Source organism: Ascaphus truei, chromosome 6 (assembly GCF_040206685.1).
Source record: "Ascaphus truei isolate aAscTru1 chromosome 6, aAscTru1.hap1, whole genome shotgun sequence".
NCBI lineage: Eukaryota > Metazoa > Chordata > Amphibia > Anura > Ascaphidae > Ascaphus > Ascaphus truei.
The window spans coordinates 102,649,595-102,661,764 of NC_134488.1; the positions used below are offsets into that span (position 1 = coordinate 102,649,595).

The 12,170-nt window shown below is 46.7% G+C and overlaps 1 protein-coding gene across 3 annotated transcripts in view; it reads left to right on the forward strand.

The window, feature by feature from the left end:
• The window catches only part of LOC142497531 (galactoside alpha-(1,2)-fucosyltransferase 2-like), an 80,363-nt gene that overhangs the window by 40,520 nt on the left and 27,673 nt on the right, over positions 1-12,170 (forward strand). For all 3 annotated transcript variants that reach the window (XM_075605440.1, XM_075605441.1, XM_075605443.1), the window contains exon 2: positions 2,720-2,821. The gene's annotated coding sequence lies outside the window, so the exon portion shown is untranslated. The remainder of the gene's footprint in view (positions 1-2,719; positions 2,822-12,170) is intronic.

Sequence of the window (12,170 nt, forward strand, 5' to 3'; positions counted from 1 at the left end):
AAACGTGACAAGGCGTCCATAACTACATTGAAACTAACTGGGACATGGCTGGATTTTAATGTTATTGTTGTTCCTCATGCAGCGCAGTACCAATCATCGTAAGCAAATGTCTTACGGCAGTCTAAAGACTTTTGAGGAGCCGGGGGACCGACTAGTAATAAATCGTACAAGTAATGCACGAGCCAAAGAGCTCTTCTCAATGAAAGTGTCTTATTGGGGTAGTTGCTCAGCCATGGCGTCATGTTGATCATTTTAATTGGTGCCGCCCCTCTTGCTAGTTACTGGTTGACCCTTACGTTTTCTTCTAGCCTTTTTTGGTGGGATGGGACTCTCTGCAGGTAGAGCATGCATGTCGGAATACACACACACACACACACACACTTTGGTTGAAATCTCATGAATCCCATTTTTTTTTTTACCTTTTCCTGTGGTTGACTAGGTAAAGCAATAAGTCAATGTAATTAGAACTGGAATTTAGCACAGAGTTTCACCACATTTTATGCCTGAACTCCTCATAGCATTGATGCCACATAAGTTGCATGTGTGGTGTTTAAGAGTTGAATATATTTTAGTATGTTTAGTTACTGCTTTGGGTGTTTTTCTAACAGGCAACTTGTGTACATTAAGAAATCCCCTTTTCCAGTGTCCTATGGTTTTTATACTTGTTCTGTACCATGTGGCTGAGACTATAGATGCCTGCGTCCTTTTTTTATCCTCGAAACAATCCTTTGAAAGATCAAATAGATCTATGAATGTACCATTTAAAATAACCTTCCTAGTCTTGAATGGGAATTTATGGCCTAGGGAGCTAGTCGCGCAGGCGTTTCATTACCATCGGCTGGTTTGATAATGCTCTTTTCCTTTTAGGATTTAGCCTTAACCGTTGGCTCATTAAAGCTGCAGTTCAGTCTTTTTTTTTTTTTTTTTTACATTTATTTTTTTACTTCAATAGTTTTATGTGTACAATCTCTAATTACCTAAAGAACAGTATAGCTGCAGCTCAATTCGTTTTCCATGTATTGATAGGTCGAAATTTGGTGACATATTAAAAGCTGGCATTTGTTTATAATCTGCTTGACTGGCAGTGGAAGCTCATGAATATTCATGAGCACTGCTGCACTGACAAGTGCTAGAGGGAGGGCAGTGCTGACAAAGGGGTGTGCCAGGGCTTGTGACAGGACAAAGGGGGCAGTGCCTTAGCAAATGGCTGTTAAGATAGAATACAGGAAAATTGGTCTTTCAAAGTTGTTTTTTTAAAAACAGAAAATGCTAAAAGTATTTTTTCTTACTACAGAACTGATTTATTAAAAAAAACAAACATGCAGGATATTGACTGAACTGCAGCTTTAATTGCCGGTCCTTGCGGGACGCTCACCTTGTCCATGGTTTTTACCAATTGATTGATCTCTAGTAGCTGTTTTTTCATTAACCTATATAAGGGAGTTGTGTATAGTGGCAGATTTCCCATTAGGCCCCCATATACATTTGCTGTGCTCTCTGGCCTATCGGGCCTGATGGGAAATCACTTCGCTGTGGCGGCCGCCTCCTTACCTGTCGCCCTCCTCCTCCCTTTTGAATCGCAGCGTCAAATGAGGCCGCGAACATCATCAATGTGCTGTCACACGGCGTCTCGTTACCATGGCAACGCGATGTCGCACCGTCAAATGAGGCCGCGAACATTATCAATGTGCTGTCACACGGCGGCTCGTTACCATGGCAACGCGATGTCGCACCGTCAAATGACGTCATGCCATCGCGCGTGCGACATCACGTTGGTGACGTCTGCATCGTTGTTGGACGCTGCAGTTCAGAAGCAGGGGGGTCAGCAGTAAGGAGGCGGCTGCAAGAGCCAAGTGCCTAGGAGCGGCGGATTTTCTTCAGAATACTTCAGAAATGGGTTATGGATAATGAATTAGGAATTCCGGTTTGCTAAATTGTTCCCATAAGGAAAGTATGACATACTTACACAGGTAAACCCTCAGCACAGGTTACAAAGAGGTACAAAAATCAGCCCATCACTCTGAAAATATTAACAAGTAAAAGCACGGAAACTCCTATTTCTGTCTGTAATTCCATTGTTCAAATATTATTGATAAAAGTCATTATATCACCATGGTATAATATGCATTTTATGATAGGAATTACCCTGACTTTTTTGCATTGGTGTTAATATTATAAGCACCATTTCACGGTATATTATTATATAGACGACAGAGAAGCCCAATGCTACATCCAACATGACAGAAATACACAGTAAAATACTTATATATTTTCTTGAAATAGGGTCATTTAGTTTAACCCTTTGGCCAAAGCGTTGTAAGCTTGCGAGCCACGTCAAGGCAGACACCTGTTCGCAAGTCCTAACACTACCAGATAAAATACTAATATACCTCTATTAGGATTAAAATTCTCATTTACCTCTATTAGGAGGGAGAAAGACCACAGTGGGTCTATATCCAGCAGAATGAGGAACTTGCAAACTATACATATGCCACACTCAATAGCACTCCATTTTGACACATATACATATATATATTTTGTGGGGGCTCAGGGGTTTCCAAAAAGAGCTTGCTGGGGTTCTGTGTTTTGTTATATTATTATATATTCATTTATTGTTTAATTTATTGTTGGATCTATATTCCAATTTATTTCCTGGATTGTTCCTGAAAGAGGTTTGTCGAATTCCTCGGTTTAATTTACAAAAACTGTTTCTTTTCAGAATGCTGGTCCGATGTTGGATTTTTTAATATTTGGTTGTACCAGTACGATGTTGGTACACGACTTGAGCACCTGTGAACTACAACTTTAAGAGAACCAGCGGGTGAGTGCCAGTTCTAATTTTTCTATTTATATGTAACCCTCCCTGCTCAGCTTCTAGGGAGATTACACCAGAGAACAGTGTTTGGCTACTCCGCATGGGTCACCTTGACGCAGGGTGCTGGATTCAGGCGGCTGGACGATGATGTAGAAAGGATGGAAAATAATGGGCGCCAGGAACTTTTGTAATACAACATACATCTTAATTTGTCTCCCCAGGCACGGGACACATTTACTTCCGACAATATTGTACTGCATTTCAGTCTTTATTCACGAATCTTGTACTTCCGTAAGTGCCCACGCTTAACACTCAGAGGGGGGTCTGTCTACTTAGTTGCTCTACTGTTACGCTTCGGAATACCCATCTGTAATACCCTGTTTAAGCTGGGCCCATTACGGGAATCCTGGCTGGTCCTCTGTAATGGACAATGATATCTTTGGCCTCTATGCGAACTGACACTTCCATACAGACTAAGACAAATACTACCGGGAGACCTCATTCCTGAGGCCTTCTGAGGCATGCCGCTTTCCCACCTTTTGGGACATACAGGACTCCATTAGCCATTTTCTGGGATCCTTGCTTAAAATGCACTGTCCCCATCTATAACATGACATTCTATTGCTTTATGAAGAAAGAATTAGGTGCACTCACTGGATTTATGTAACTGCCTCAGGTGCACAGAGATCATCCCCCACTGGGGAGACCTATAGTACAGGACACATCCTTCTAAAACATGAAGCAACCGGCACTCCAGAGGTCTTCATACAAAAACAAAAAGGTATTTTAATCCACACAGATCGACGTTTTGGTCAAATAAAGATCACTGTGTTTGACTGAAAGGTCAATCTGTGGATTAAAATAACCTCTGGAGTGCCGGTTCCTTCTTGTTTTAGGAGGATATGTCCTGTACTATTGCTTTATGAATACATCCCTCTACCTTCTCCCCGAGGCTCCTCTCTTGTTTTCCTGGAAACCTAGCCTATCCAAACCATATCCTAAATACTCTCCCGTGACGTCAGAATCCCTATGGTAAGGGTGGGGCTCAGCATACAGTACCGTGCTAGTAACTCTTTAGGAGGAGGGTTACATATAGAAAAGAGGTACAGTAATAGACCCTTGGAACATAATACTTGGTTACTTCTTGCCAAATTATTCGCTTCAGTATGGCTTCATATTTCTTTTTAATAATGCTGCTTGTATCAACAGTTCGGAACCTATTTGCTTAATATAGATATTAATCTGCAGCCAGTATTATTCTGTTAGTTTTATGCGTAACCCTATGTTCTTTTTGCCTATGTTCTCTCCTACTGAATTCTTTTGTACCCGTGTAATGCTTATTACGTTTTTCCTAGTTATTGTTTACTTTTCTATGTTTTACCCCTCCGTTGGTCTGCATATTTTGCCCACCATGCCATTACTGGGTATTTGTAAAGATAATTGTTCTAATAAAACAGATTACAAAAAGGCCGTTAAAAAAACCTGACACACAAAAGAATGCTTTAAAGGGCTCCAACACAATATATATGTGAGGTAGGCATACAACTTGACCATTTTAGGTAAATACTGTACAGTATAGGGTTACAGAAAGTTTTAGGCTTAGGAAATCATGAGGTCCTCTACGTGCAGGTTTTCTTACACTTACAAAGTAATTTGAGCTCTGCCCAAAGAATTCTCATCTTCTATAGTAACAATATCCCTCAATACCAATATGTCAGTACAATAGGCATACACTACAGTAAAGAAACTCTATCTCATGACGTCTCAGATTTACAGGTGTGAACTGCACAATGCCCATTTCACACTGCATGGTGATGAATTGTTATATAGTTACATATTAGATGAGGTTGAAATAAGACATACGTCCATCAAGTTCAACCTATGCTAAGTTTAGACTGCAGATACTTATCCTATATTTGTATTTACAGTATATTGATCCAGGGGAAGGCATACAAAAAAAAAACAATCCTAGTGAAATAACATCTAATGATTTCTCAAAAGGGGAAAAATAAATTCCTCATTGACTCCAAATATTGGCAATAACATTACTCCCTGGATCAACATCCTTCCCATGTTGACTTATTTGGTATGTATGTATGTATGTATGTATGTATGTCTTTATTTATATAGCGCCATTAATGTACATAGCACTTCACAGTAGTAATACACGTGACAATCATATAAATAACAAGTAATACATATAACAGAGTCCATGCTCTGAAGAGCTTACAATCTAATTGTATATATCTCTGTATACTTTTCCAAAAAGATGGTCAAACGTTTTTTTTACATATCTATTGTATTTGCCATCACAGTCTCCATAGGTAATGAATTCCACATTTGAACTGCCTTTACTTTAAAGAACCATTTCCTTTGATGCTGATGAAATCTCCTTTCTTCCAACCTTAAGGGATGACCCCATGTCATTTGTACTGCCTTTGGGATGAATAGTTCTTTTGAAAGCTCTTTGTATTGTTCTTGAATATATTTGTATATAGTTATCACTAGCTGAGAGACCCGGCGTTGCCCGGGATGTAAATGCGTAATAGGTAGTATTATTTATAAATCGTGGAACAATAGGTGACTGTTTGTTGTAAAGGTTGGATAATAATATTGAAAAGAAAGATGGAAGAAAATGTAATACGATGTTGTATTAAAATGGTTTATTGTAACCACACCACAGTACAATGTATATTTTGGTGCCATAAGTGATGTAAAAATCTGAGTCGTGTGTCCTGCTAGGGTGTGAGGCGGCGGGTGGCGCGTGGGTTGTGAGTGCTGTCTGTGAGTGGGGGTCCTGCTAGGGTGTGAGGCGGCGGGTGGCGCGTGGGTTGTGAGTGCTGTCTGTGAGTGGGGGTCCTGCAAGGGTGTGAGGCGGCGGGTGGCGCGTGGGTTGTGAGTGCTGTCTGTGAGTGGGGGTCCTGCTAGGGTGTGAGGCGGCGGCTGGCGCGTGGGTTGTGAGTGCTGTCTGTGAGTGGGGGTCCTGCTAGGGTGTGAGGCGGTGGGTCAGTGATGTCGGGGGGTAGGGGCGGGAGGCAGCAGGTGTGTGTGGCGGCAGGTATGTGTCGAGTGTGGCGGGTGTCTGTTGAGTGCGTGCAGCGGCTGTGAGGCGGTGGGTGAAAGGCAGAGGCGGCCGGAGTAAGGGCGGGTGAAAGGCAGAGGCGGGGGTGGGGAGGCGGTAAGGCGGGCATGAAGGCGAAGGGCGGCGGGAAGGGGAGGAGGGGGGCAAGGGGTGGAGGAGGGGGGAAGGGTTAGAGGAGGGGGGGGGGAAGGGTTAGAGGAGGGGGGGGGAAGGGTTAGAGGAGGGGGGGAAGGGTTAGAGTAGGGGGGGAAGGGTTAGAGGAGGGGGGGGAGGGAAGGGGGGGAAGGGTTAGAGGAGGGGGGGAAGGGTTAGAGGAGGGGGGGAAGGGTTAGAGGAGGGGGGGGAGGGAAGGGGGGGAAGGGTTAGAGGAGGGGGGGAAGGGTTAGAGGAGGGGGGGAAGGGTTAGAGGAGGGGGGGGAAGGGTTTGAGGAGGGGGTTGAAGTGTGGGAGGGGAAAGGGTAAAAAGAGGTGGAGGGGGGGGGGTGGAAAGGGGAGCGGAGGGGGGGAAGGGGAGCGGGGGGGGGAGGGGAGAAGTGGTGGGAAGGGGGAGGAGGGGGGAGGTGGTGGAAAGGGGGAGAAGGGGGGAGGTGGTGGGAAGGGGGAGAAGGGGGGAGGTGGTGGGAAGGGGGGAGGTGGTGGGAAGGAGGAGGAGGGGGAAGGTGGTGGAAAGGGAGAGAAGGGGGGATGTGGTGGGAAGGGGGAGGAGGGGGAAGGTGGTGGGAAGGGGGAGGAGGGGGAAGGTGGTGGGAAGGGGGAGGAGGGGGGAGGTGGTGGGAAGGTGGTGGGAAGGGGGAGGAGGGGGGAGGTGGTGGGAAGGGGGGGGAGGTGGTGGGAAGGGGGGGAGGTGGTGGAAAGGGGGGGAGGTGGTGGAAAGGGGGAGGAGGTGGGAAGGGGGAGGCGGAGGGAAGGCGGGGGGTGGGAGGCGGTGGGAAGGGGGGTGGGAGGCGGTGGGAAGGGGGGGTGGGAGGCGGTGGGAAGGGGGGGTGGGAGGCGGTGGGAAGGGGGGGTGGGAGGCGGTGGGAAGGGGGGGTGGGAGGCGGTGTGAAGGGGGGTGGGAGGCGGTGGGAAGGGGGGGAGGGAGGCGGTGGGAAGGGGGGGGAGGCGGTGGGAAGGGGGGGTGGGAGGCGGTGGGAAGGGGGGGTGGGAGGCGGTGGGAAGGGGGGGTGGGAGGCGGTGGGAAGGGGGGGTGGGAGGCGGTGTGAAGGGGGGGAGGCGGTGTGAAGGGGGGGAGGCGGTGGGAAGGGGGGGAGGCGGTGGGAAGGGGGGGGAGGCGGTGGGAAGGGGGGGGAGGCGGTGGGGAAGGGGGGGGGGCGGTGGGAAGGGGGGGGAGGCGGTGGGAAGGGGGAGGGGAGGCGGTGGGAAGGGGGGGTGGAGGGGAGGTGAAGGGGTGAAGGGGGGGGGTGGAGGGGAGGTGGAGGGGAGGTGAAGGGGGGGGAGTGGAAGGGAGGTGAAGGGGGGGTGGAAGGGAGGGGGGGTGGAGGGGAGGTGAAGGGGGGGGTGGAGGGGAGGTGAAGGGGGGGGTGGAGGGGGGGGAGGTAAATGGGGAGGTGAGGGGGGAGGTAAATGGGGAGGTGAAGGGGGGTGGAAGGGAGAAGTGGAGTGAGGGGAGGTGAAAGGGGGTGAGGGGAGGTGATGGGGGGTGAGGGGAGGTGATGGGGGGTGAGGGGTGGTGAAGGCCGCTCACTCACCCGTCCGGCAGGTCCCACGTGGATCTGAGGCGGGAGGCAGCGTGTTGTGGCCGCTCCCCCGCTGTGTCCCGGGCGCTCGCTCGCTCCCCCGCTGACTGTAGCGGCGCCGGGGGGGGGGGGGGTATCGGGGAGACACTGACACTGGAGGGGAGGGGGGGTGGAGGGGAGGTGAAGGGGGGGTGGAGGGGAGGTGAAGGCCGCTCACTCACCCATCCGGCAGGTCCCACGTGGATCTGAGGCGGGAGGCAGCGTGTTGTGGCCGCTCCCCCGCTGTGTCCCGGGCGCCGCCATCTTGGGCACTCGGCGCCGCGAGGCAGCCTGCCTGGCCACTGGCTGTTCCCCCGCCGGGGAGGGGGTGAGTTGTAGCGCCGGTGAGGGGGGGGGCATGTATATGTGTGGGGGGGGAGAGGTGGGAGATATAGAGGGGGGGTCTCGCACGGCCGCTGACACTGGGTGGGGGGGGGGGGCGCTGAAGGGGTAATAATAGTGTGTGTGTCCCGCTGACTGTAGCAGCGCCGGGGGAGGGGGGGGTCGGGGTGAAAACGCGGGAGACACGGGGAGAGGAGGAGGTGCGCGCGGGTGCTGCTAACTGTGAGCCCCGCTAATGTAGGTAACAGTGTGTGTGTGTGTGTGTGTCACTGTGTGTGTGTCTGTCATTGTGTGTGTGTGTGTGTCCCTGTGTGTGTGTGTCCCTGTGTGTGTGTGTGTCCCTGTGTGTGTGTGTGTCCCTGTGTGTGTGTCCCTGTGTCTGTGTGTGTGTGTCCCTGTGTGTGTGTGTGTGTGTGTGTCCCTGTGTGTGTGTCCCTGTGTGTGTGTCCCTGTGTGTGTGTGTCCCTGTGTGTCCTTTGGCCCGTCACTCCGCCTCAGGCCAATGAGAGGTGTGCGGGGGCGGGCGGGCCAAGGGACCAATGAGATTGCCGCTAGGGACACCGGACATCCAGCAGGCAGGCATGCATGCAGGCAGGCAAACATACAGTGCTTTCACTAATATAGTATAAGATATGCCCTCTTAGATACTTCTTTTCTAATATAAACAAATCTAATTTAGCTAGCATCTATATAAATCAGATTATTCATCTACTTTATTAATTTGGTGGCTCTTCTCTGCACTCTCTCTAGTTCTATAATGTCCTTTCTATGGAGTTTTGCCCACAATTGTACTCCATATTCAAGATGTGGTCTTACCAATTATTTATAAAGGGGCATAATTATGTTTACGTCCCTTCCATCCATTGCCCGTTTAATGCAAGATAAGATCTTGTTTGCCTTTGCAGCTACTGCATGACTTTAGGCACTATTGCTAAGCCTGCTGTCTACAAGCACTCCTAAATCATTCTCCATTAAGGATTCTCCTAATTTATCTCCATTTAATTTGTAAGTTCTGTTTATTCTTGTTTGCCAAAAGCATAACCTTACATGTATTAATTAAACATCATCTGCCATTTACCTGCCATAGTTTCCAGTCTATCCAAGTCCTTCTGGAGAGAAATGACATCTTGCTCTGATTCTATTACCTTACACAATTTAGTGTCATAGCAAAGATGGAGACTTTGCTCTCTGCCAACCTCAAGGGCATTAATAAACAAGTTAAAAAGCAGGGGTCCCAGTACAATCCTTGAGGTACACTACTCGCAACTTTAGCCCAACCTGAAAAAGTTCAATTTATGACAACTCTCTGTCTATCCTTCAATCAGTTTTCAATCCAGGTGAAAATATTTTTACTGAGTCCAATTTGCTTTATTTTGTACATTAACCGCGTGTGGAACTATATCAAAAGCCTTTGCAAAATCTAAGTGGACCAGACCAACTGCATTACCCTGCTCTAAATTCCTACTTACTTCCTCAAATAAACTAAGGTTAGTTTGCAAAGACCTACAGTATCATTCATAAATTCATGCTGACTATTATTAATAATTGTGTTTTCCAATAGTTATTCCTGAATATTATCCAGTGTTAACCCTTCAAGTAACTTTGTCACTATTGATGTCAGGCTTACAGGTCTGTAATTCCCTGGTTGTGATCAAGCTCCCTTTTTAAATATAGGCACCATGTCTGCTTTACGCCTATCTTGTGGCACTGAGCCTATGGAAATTAATATTAAATGTAATGGTTTGGCTATTACTGAACTGAACTCCTTAAGAACTCTAGAATGTATACCACCGGGGCTCGGTGCCTTATATAATTTTATCAAGCCGCCTATGAAGTTCTTCCTCAGTTAACCAATTGTTCGTTAATAGAGGTTGTGGCTTCCTCCTGTGTCACTACTATTGCAATTAATTCCTCTCTGGTAAACACAGAGGCAAAGAATTTGTTTAATACCTCTGCTTTTTCCTTATCTCCAATAATCTGCCTGGCCATCTCACACTGAAAGGATCCTGTATTCTCTTTTCTCATTTTTTTGTTATTAAGGTACTTAAATAACTTTTTAGGGTGGATCTTACTTCTATTGCAATTCTTTTTTTCATTATTTATTTTTGCTAATTTGATTGCCCTTTTGCAATTTTTGTTATATTCTTTAGAATTCTGATATGACGCCTCCATCCCTTCTGACTTTAAGAATATAAATGCCTTCCTCTTCTTTTCCATTTCCTCCCCTACCTGTTTATTTAGCCACATTGGTTTAGACTTGTTTCCTTTATATTTATTACCCAAGAGTATACACTGATAAATTTCATTGCCCCAGTCTATGTCTGGATAATTAATTAAAATCACCCATTATGCAAACATGACCTAGTTTTGATGCCTTCTCCATTTGCAAAAGTATTTTAGTTTCCTCAATCTCACAGATATTTGGTGGTTTATAGCATATCCCTACAAACATTTTCTTTGTACTTTTACCTCCACTGCTAATTTCTATCCACAAGGTCTCTACATTCTCATCATTCCCTTCATAAACATCTTCTCATAATAGGTTTTAGATCCGGTTTAACATATAAAGTGTTATGAGTTTCATCCCACAATGTTTCAGTAATGCCTATGCTATCATACTGCTCCGCTGTAGCTATTAATTAAAACTTCCCCATTTTATCTGTCGGGCTTCTTGCATTAGCAAACATGCATTTAAGGGTTTTTTCTGTCTGTACTATTACCTTATCTGCTCCCGCCTTTCTACTCCAATTGGATTTAGCCTTTTGAAGTTTTCTAGTATTATCTGTAATTAATATGGGTGTCTCCCTGCTTGACAAACTCACATTTGCCTCCATTCTACCTCCATTACCCCTGGCTATTTCCCCATCACTATCTATTCTATTTAGTTTGTTATCTCTTTCTTGTCCCTCCCCCCTCCATTCTAGTTTAAAATCTCCAAGCTTTTTAACATGCTCCCCCCAGCACAGAAGATCCCTCTTCGTTGAAGTGCAATCCGTCCCTAGCATAATGATAGCACCTCTCAGAAAAGGAGTCCCAGTGCTCTAAAAACCCAAACCCCTCCTTCCTACACCACTTTCTTAGCCATGCATCAGCCTTCCAAATCTCCAACTATCTCCTTGGGTTGCATATGGCACTGATATTATTTCAGAACATACTATTTTGGAGGTCCTTGCCTTAAGCTTGTGGCCTAGATCCCTGAAATCATTTTTTGGGACCTCCATCTTTCTCTAACTTTGTCATTGGTGCCAATGTGTACACCAAGTCAAACTGTTAAAACTCTGACTCAGGCCCTCATTCTCTCACGTCTCGATTACTGCAACCTCCTGCTGTCCGGCCTTCCTGCCTCTCACCTGTTTCCCCTTCAATCTATCCTTAACGCTGGCTGTTGCCAGAATCACTCTACTCTTTCCTAAATCTGTCTCCGCATCTCCCCTCCTGAAATCCCTCTCCTGGCTTCCGATCAAATCCCGCATCTCACACTCAATTCTCCTCCTCACTTTTAAAGCTTTATACTCTTCTGCCCCTCCTTACATCTCAGCCCTAATTTCTCGCTATGCACCATCCCGACTCTTGCGTTCTTCTCAAGGATGTCTTCTTTCTACCCCCTTTGTATCTAAAGCTCTCTCCCGTCTTAAACCTTTCTCACTTTCTGCCCCACACCTTTGGAATGCCCTTCCCCTCAATACCCGACTAGCCCCCTCTCTATCCACCTTTAAGACCCACCTTAAGACACATCTGCTTAAAGAAGCATATGAATAGCACTGGATAATCATGGACACATGATACATAAAGCTTGGCCCCCTGCAGACGCACTTACTCGAATTCCCTCCTACTGTCTCTGTACGTTCTCCCTACCTACCAATTAGATTGTAAGCTCCTCGGAGCAGGGACTCCTCTTCCTTAATGTTACTTTTATGTCTGAAGCACTTATTCCCATGACCTGATTTATATTATTTGTTATTTATATGATATGTATTACTACTGTGAAGCGCTATATACATATTTATGGCGCTATATAAATAAAGACATACAATACAATACAGTCCAAGCACCTCCCAACAGTCTGTATACCCAATCCGCAATGTGCCAAACTCGAGCCATCGGGAGGCAAACTGTTAAATTCATGCGGTCATGGAACAGATTGCCTTATCTACGTTCCTAATAATGGAGTGCCCTACACCAAGGGTGCGCAAATTGGGGGGCATGCAATTTTTCT